We start from the raw sequence: 7,565 nt of genomic DNA, 5'->3' as shown, positions 1-7,565 counted from the left end.
TAATTGTTGATGTTGAAGTTGATTTTTGATTGGAGGGTTGTGTTATATCTGTTCCCATTATTAAATTTGTAAAAAACTAAAGCCTACAATAATTTCAATCATTTCAAAACTAATAAAACAACAACAACAACCCCCCACGAAAAGACATTAGCATCAACCCATAATAGTTGCAAAGCATTTAGTTTCTTAATACAAATTTTGATAAAATCATAGAAATGAAAGAAGTAGAAGTTATAGTATGAGCGTGATGGTAACACATTTATTAAGTTTAAATTCCAAGTAATTTCTTGTTCCAACTGAGAGCTAAGAGGTTCATTATGACTAGTTTACTAATTTCTGGTTGATTTTAAATTAGTTGGTATATTAATGCAGTTCTTTTTGAAAACTACTCAATATTCTACAATTTGCTCAAATATAGAAGATGTGTAATTTCTTAGAATATTTTTATTCTTTTTATAAAAATGAAATGAAAATATGTTGAAACATTTGAAAGGAATGAGCATTGGTCTCTTTTCTGAATAAGGGGAGAGAGTCATAACAAATTGGATAAGTGAGGAAGGTGAATTAGAGTTAGACAAATGTTTCTGATTTTTTCAGTTGGAGCTACAGTAGGGATGATAGAGAAAAGATTGGAGTGAAAGAGATCAAAGATAAAAGATTGAGAAGAATGAGGGAGGTGAACAAAGATTTGAGAGTTTCTTGTTTTTTTCCTTTTTTAGTTTTGAGAATGAAAATTATTTAAATATTCTTGACTTTAAAACTTAGAATTCATAATATATGAGAATATTTTTATCTACTAAAACCTGGTACACATTTTTAAAATGTACCAATTGAGAAAAGATCGTATATGCAAGTTAGCAAATTCCATATATATATATATATATATATATATATATATATATATATATATATATATATATATATATATATATATATATATATATAATACAAACGGTATTAACCTCATTACAAACTGGATCTTTATCACTGCATTCAAGTTTGCCCAAATAGAGGAGAAAAAGTGTGATCTAGCATCTTGTGCTTTCATATATATTTTTTGCAATAATAAAAATTTTAATTTTTAAAAAAATATTTACATAGAAAAATATTTAAATAATTTTAATAATAAATACCCATCCATAGATGCAAATGCGAGTCAATGATTTGATGAATAAAATTTGATTTAATGTGTTTTATGCACAAAAGTCCTTCTATGAAGAAAAAGTAGATAACTTTATTTTAGGAAAAGACAATTTTTTTTGTCATGGATGTTTTCCACCTCATTTAGTCAAAGACTTGTTCACTTCTCATTTCCTTTATTACATCTTAATTTTTTTTATTTGATATTTATCTAATTGTGTAGTAATATTCTTTTTTTCTTTTATCTCCTTTTTTATACCGAACAACTTAAAAAAAATCTACGTTTTTATTTGTTTTCTTTTATTTCCTGGGCTTTTTTTTTTTCCATTTAGAACAAACATAACATAAACTAAAAAAGAAAATATTGAGTGGCTATTTAATGTTCCATAGTTGCATAGCTATTTCAAACATTGAAGTCAAATCATAATTAACTCATTAATCATGTAGGTTAAGTCAGCATGGGTAAGGATGGTAATGTGACTCACATGTAAAAAACTATACTTTTTATCTCCTTCATTACTTGTTGGATATCTGTATAAAAAAAATTACGAATTTTTTTCAATCTATGGATACCCGTTTTTCAAAAATATGTGTATTACCAAGCTCAAATTCTAGTCCAAGACTTTATTCTCCTTTCTTATTCAGAACTCACAAATCCTAGAGTCTTCAGTTCAAAGAAAGCAGTCGTCTCATCCTCCACTCGCATTAGTTGACTGCCCTCCGTCCATCTAGCAGCGTCGTGTCCTTCTCCGGCCGGTCGAGACCGTCGCCAACATCGCCGCTTGCGTCGGTCGCAGTGGCTCACTCCTTCGTTCTCCCATTCGCGCGCGAGAGAGAAGCTTCGCTGCTCCATGGAACGTCCTTCCACCATCATGATCCAAGCTGGTCATCCTTCGCCAACCAACATTCGACACACCACGTAGTCAGCTCTCGCCGTGAATGGCGACATTGACGGTGGAGCTGTTTACCTAGGGTTGAACTTCATTTTCTTCTCTTCTTCTGTGACGACAATGTTAATGAAAGGAGAGTGTATGAAAAAAAAAATGAAATTTAGAGTTTGATGACAGCCTGAGGCCAAATGGGAAGGAATGAGACAACTCCTTTTTCCTTAATCTCATTTGAAGAATAAAACCCTAAAATATGATTTGAGTTTTGACCCATTTTTACAGAAAATTGAACAACCTATTTTCACATTAGAAAAAAAACTAATGTAATAAAATTATAATTTCATTTTTTAAACGGATAACAAATACATACAGGTATGGATAATGATGTCCGAATCCAATTCGTTAACAAGTGAATATTAAAATACTTGTAACGGATTTTATATAGAAATACGAGTATTTTTGCCATATATGAAAAATGAATATAATATAAGTTATTTGAAAAAGAAAATTGTACATTTATCAAATTGAAAACTTCTTATATTCCTTGTGATATTATCATGAAATTAAAAATGAGAGTCAAATAAAAACTTTGAATTAATTGTACTACTCAATACTAACTCTCTGGACGAGAAAAACAATTGTGTGTTCATCGTGCGAGAAAAAAAATATTTTTTAATACAAATATTTTCTTTTATGCTCACTTTCATTTCTTCTTTCACCACAAATTATTTTAAGCACAAGTAAAATAAAAGTCTACTTGAGTTTTTATTCTTAATTACTAAACTGTCTTTTTATTATTTTAATTTGTTTTCCGCCTTTAAAAATGTATACACAAAATATTATTATTTTAATCACTGTAATGTTAAAAATATATTAAAATTTAAGTAAAAGTTTTATATTTAAATTATTTACACTGTACTGGTCTAATTAAACAAGTAGAACCAGTTCTATATGTTGTTTTATCTCAAATAGAACCAATAGTATCGTTGAATTCAATAGACATATTATTAAGACATTAATATGGTTTAATTATAATTTTAATTCTTTAGTTTTCATTTTAGGATTAAATATGTTTTTAGTCCCTTAACTATCACATGATTTTGAGTTTAGTCTCTACTCGAAAGTTTTGTTCATTTTAGTCCTCGTAGTTTTGAAACTGTTATAAATAGTCCATAATTTTGGATGATGTTAACTTTTGTTTGACGTGGCTAACGGCCAGCCCACGTCTGATGCCAGGTTCCTTTTCTATTCTCTGCCACATTGGTTTTTTCATTTTAGAAATCAGATTAAGTATGTTAAGTTTGTGCATTGTGTATTAATTGGTTCAACCTAGCTTCATCATTTCTTATAAATGAGATCTGAAGCAAGTGTGTTGTTCGTCTTGTTCAACCTAGCTTCACATTTGAAGGTTTGAAGAAAGCTGAACATTTGAAGGTTAGAGTTCGTCTTGTTCAGGAGGTAAGTTCATACGATTGAGGATATAGGGTTTTTGTGGGAATAGTGGGAAGTAAGTTGATGATAGGATTTCTTTGTTGTAGTAAAATGAAAGGTGACAGTGGAGGAAATGGTTGGACGCGAAGGACGATGGGAAAGTCGCAAAGCTGTGGATCTTCTTCTCGATTGCCAACTAGATTGTGTGGTTGTGGGAAACATTGTTGCTTTTGAAGGCAACTACTTTGAAGAACAAAGGAAGATTATTTTATCGATGTAGAAATTGGGCAGTAAGTAACTAAATCCTTCAATTCATGTGCTGAATTTTTTATTAATGGTGTGTTTTTTTATTGCAGAGTAATTCAAGTTGTAATTACTTTGAATGAGTTGATGAAGGACATTATGAAATTGAAGGAAGCTTTGAAAGAAAACATGAAGAAGTTGAAATGTCTTTGGAAAATGAAAAACTTGTATTGGATCTAACGAAGAAGAACGACAAGTTGAAGAGGAAATTAGAGCAAGAGAAAAAAGTTGGGAAAATGATTTTGTTGTTGTTTGTTTTGTCATGGGCGTTAACAATTTTCTTTTGTATTATGTTTTTGTTTAAGATGAATTGCAGTTAAGAATTATGGTTCAATAAAATGAAGTACTTCAGTATGTCTCCAAATTGTGCTTGATGATGTTACTGTTGTCCTTGATGATGTCTTTGAGAGAGCACAAAAGTGCTTGTTATATGACTAATGGAATCAATTTAATTGTATCACAATGGCAACGCATAAGAGTATCCTGCTTGAATTAGAACATGATAAATAAAGTTGGAAAAAGATAGCAGCAGACAACACATATGATAAATAAAGTTGGAATTCAACAAATTAAAAGTAATTGAAGTGGTCCCATACTATTAAATAAGATAAGTAATTTAAATGGTCCCTTACCACTAACAAAGAATATTGTGCAAGCATTACTATTGTTCCCTAAGTGGTCCCATACAATTACATATGCTACTAGATGATAAAAACTGACTGTACTCACTACTAATGTTCCCTAAGTGGGTGATAGTGACTTGCAAAATACATTAAAAATAACGTTTGGTTACATTAAATCTTCAATTGGTACTAGCTTGGGACCCTAGATGTTGTGCAGGTAGTAGTCGTGAGGATGTTCTTCTTCCACCTTGGTTAGTTGATGCAGGTCGTCCTCCACTGCCACTTGTTCCAGGTTGTGATGTTGTTAGAGGTCCTCTTGGTTGAGAAGTCCCCCTTCCCCTTGTTGATGTTCCTCCACCTTGTGACGTTGATGGAGCTGGTTGTGCTTCAGAACCTCCTGTAGTGGAAGTTCCCCTACTGCTGCCAGATCGTCGTGCACTTGAAGTGCCCCTTGTGTTCTGTCAATGGAGTAAGCAACATTGCAATCAATTGTTGTGTAAATAATTATGAATGTCTAAATAACTGAAGTTGTAAAAGAATGATTTTGTACCTTTTTGCTTTTCTTTCCCCTTTTACATGTTCTTACATTATGACCAAATTCATTGCAGCTGTTACACTTCATAACATGATTATTCTTTGACAGTTTTGTATGACTCACATATTCATCAACCTCCCTTCTTCTTAGTTTTTTAGGCCTCCCAGGGGTGTTTTATAGATTGGAGGCAGTAGTGCACGAGATTCAGAAGTCGACCATAGTTGTTGTCCATTGATTGGAACAATTTCAGGGTCATAACAAGTTTATGGCAGCCACATACTGTTCTTGTAATAAGGATGTACATACTGTTCAAGGTTTTGTACTTTGTAATTTATGGCAGCCACATCATGCCTACAAGGTATTCCTACTAAATCTCAAAAATAACAACTACATGAATGATTACTTAAGTCAACTACAAATTTGTCCATTGTAAAGTTGTGAGTGACTTCAAATTTTGCAGCCCCTACCCAAATAGGAATCCAATTTCCACTTTTCTCAACCTCCCTATCTAGCCTTTTTCTTGGTTTAGGCATAACATCTCCTGGATATGTCTTTGTTTTTTCTCTAAGTGTTGCAAACCTACTCATAATGTAAGTTCTAATCCATTCCATCATAGTTATGATATGTTTGTCTCTTGCTAGTAAGATTGTACTATTAAATGACTCTGACAAATTGTTTATCAACACATCACATTTAGGATAAGTACTAAATGCATGTTTACACCAACATTTAGTTGGAATAGCTAGCAACCAATTATAAGCATCAATGTTAACATTCTTTAACTCACCCATTTTTTTGACCCAGTCCTGTTGAAATGTGGCCTTGGCTGCCCCCATCATAAGATCTCTAATCAACACTCTCCCACCAAATTTCTTCTTGTAATTGTTATACAAGTGCCTTAAGCACGACCTGTGTTCCACTCCATCCAAAATGTCATAAAAAATTGTCATTAGTCCTTGCAAAACCCAAAATGTCTTGGTCAATATTAAATAATGTGGCCGAACAATCTTTAGTATTCAAGGGCGAGTGGTGGATATGAAAGGAAGAATAGAAAACAGTTAGGACCGAACAGTCTTAAGTATTGAAGGCCGAGTGGTGGATATGAAAGAAAGAATAGAAAACACTTAGAACCGAACAATCTTAAGTATTGAAGGCCAAGTGGTGGATATGAAAGGAAGAATAGAAAACACTTAGGACCGAACGGTCTTAAGTATTCTAACATACTGCTACCAAATAAAAACATGAAAACATGAAAATGAAAATACCTTTTGTTGATCAGAAATGAAAACCCAACGTTGACAATCAGTGCCACCAATGTCATCCAGAAGCAGTGTAAAAACCCATCTCTAGCTTTCTTTACATTCATTTTCAACCACAACAAAAGCTAGTGGGAAATACTGTTCATTGGGGTCTTTGGCCACTGCCACCAACAGCTGACCACCATATGTTGTCTTTAGATGACAACCATCTACCCCTATGAAGGGCCTGCAACTTCCTAAGAAGTCTTGCTTACAGCCCTCTAAACACATATAAAATGACCTAAACCTTGGTGGCAAACTTGGTTGGGGTTGATTGACTTTAATTTTAAAGGTCCCATACTTCACTCTTAATAATTCACCCACATAATCATATAGACGACTATATTGTCGTTCTCCATCACCAACCAAAGAATCCAAAGCAATTTGCTTGGCCTTTCCAGCTTTCCAAGCACTTATTCCAATACTGAACGACTTCTTAATGTCATCAATGATTTGGTTGACTGTCATGCACATTTCCAAAAACCCGTCCACATCTGTGTCGTCCAACCAGGGTTTTGACCCTAAATGTTTCCTTCCCTTTAACCTTGCTAGCCATAATAAGAAAGCCACAATTGTTTTTGCAAACTGTCCTTACTCTATTCAGATCATTTTTCACAAACTTCAACTCTTTTCCATTTAATACACTATGCTCCATTAGTGCATTTTTAAACTCTTTTAATGAACAGAACTCCATTCCCAATTTGAATTTGAAGTTTTTGTTCATATCATCTTATCTATACTTTTGAAACTTGCCCCTTTTGAACCTTACAGCCTCATCACTTTCTACATCTGAATCCAATTCATCACTATTGTATTCTTCATTGATGTCATGCTCTCCAACTTCTTCATTCATTATAAATGAACCTTCCCCAACATTGCCTCTTCTACTCACACGTTTCTTCTTTTCTTTAATTCTATTCCACCTATCCAACACTGGAATAATATTTCTACGAACTTGGTCCACCCTATCATTCTCAACACTAAACCCATCATCATCATCATCTGTCATTCTTTCCTCTTCACTGTCATCCAGCCATGTTGCAGCTGAAGCTTCTACTTCCCCCTCAACCACATTCCCCCCTTCCTCTTCTTCATGAAGATAATCTTATTCCTCACCACCATCATACTCTTCCTCTTCCTCACCCATTTCAACCTCTTCTACATGCACATTAACACATGAACCCTGTTGTTCAACACATTCACCCTCTGAATGAATTCCTCAGCACCATCACCCACTTCTAGACCCATTCCACCCTCTTCTACAATCTCAAGCACTTCTTCCTGATGTAAATTAACCTCTTCCTCACCCACTTTGGAAACCACTTCCTCCATCTCCTCTATGTGTCCT

Source organism: Vigna angularis, chromosome 1, assembly GCF_016808095.1.
Source record: "Vigna angularis cultivar LongXiaoDou No.4 chromosome 1, ASM1680809v1, whole genome shotgun sequence".
In the NCBI taxonomy this organism is placed as follows: domain Eukaryota; kingdom Viridiplantae; phylum Streptophyta; class Magnoliopsida; order Fabales; family Fabaceae; genus Vigna; species Vigna angularis.
Note: the sequence above shows the minus strand (reverse complement) of the source record.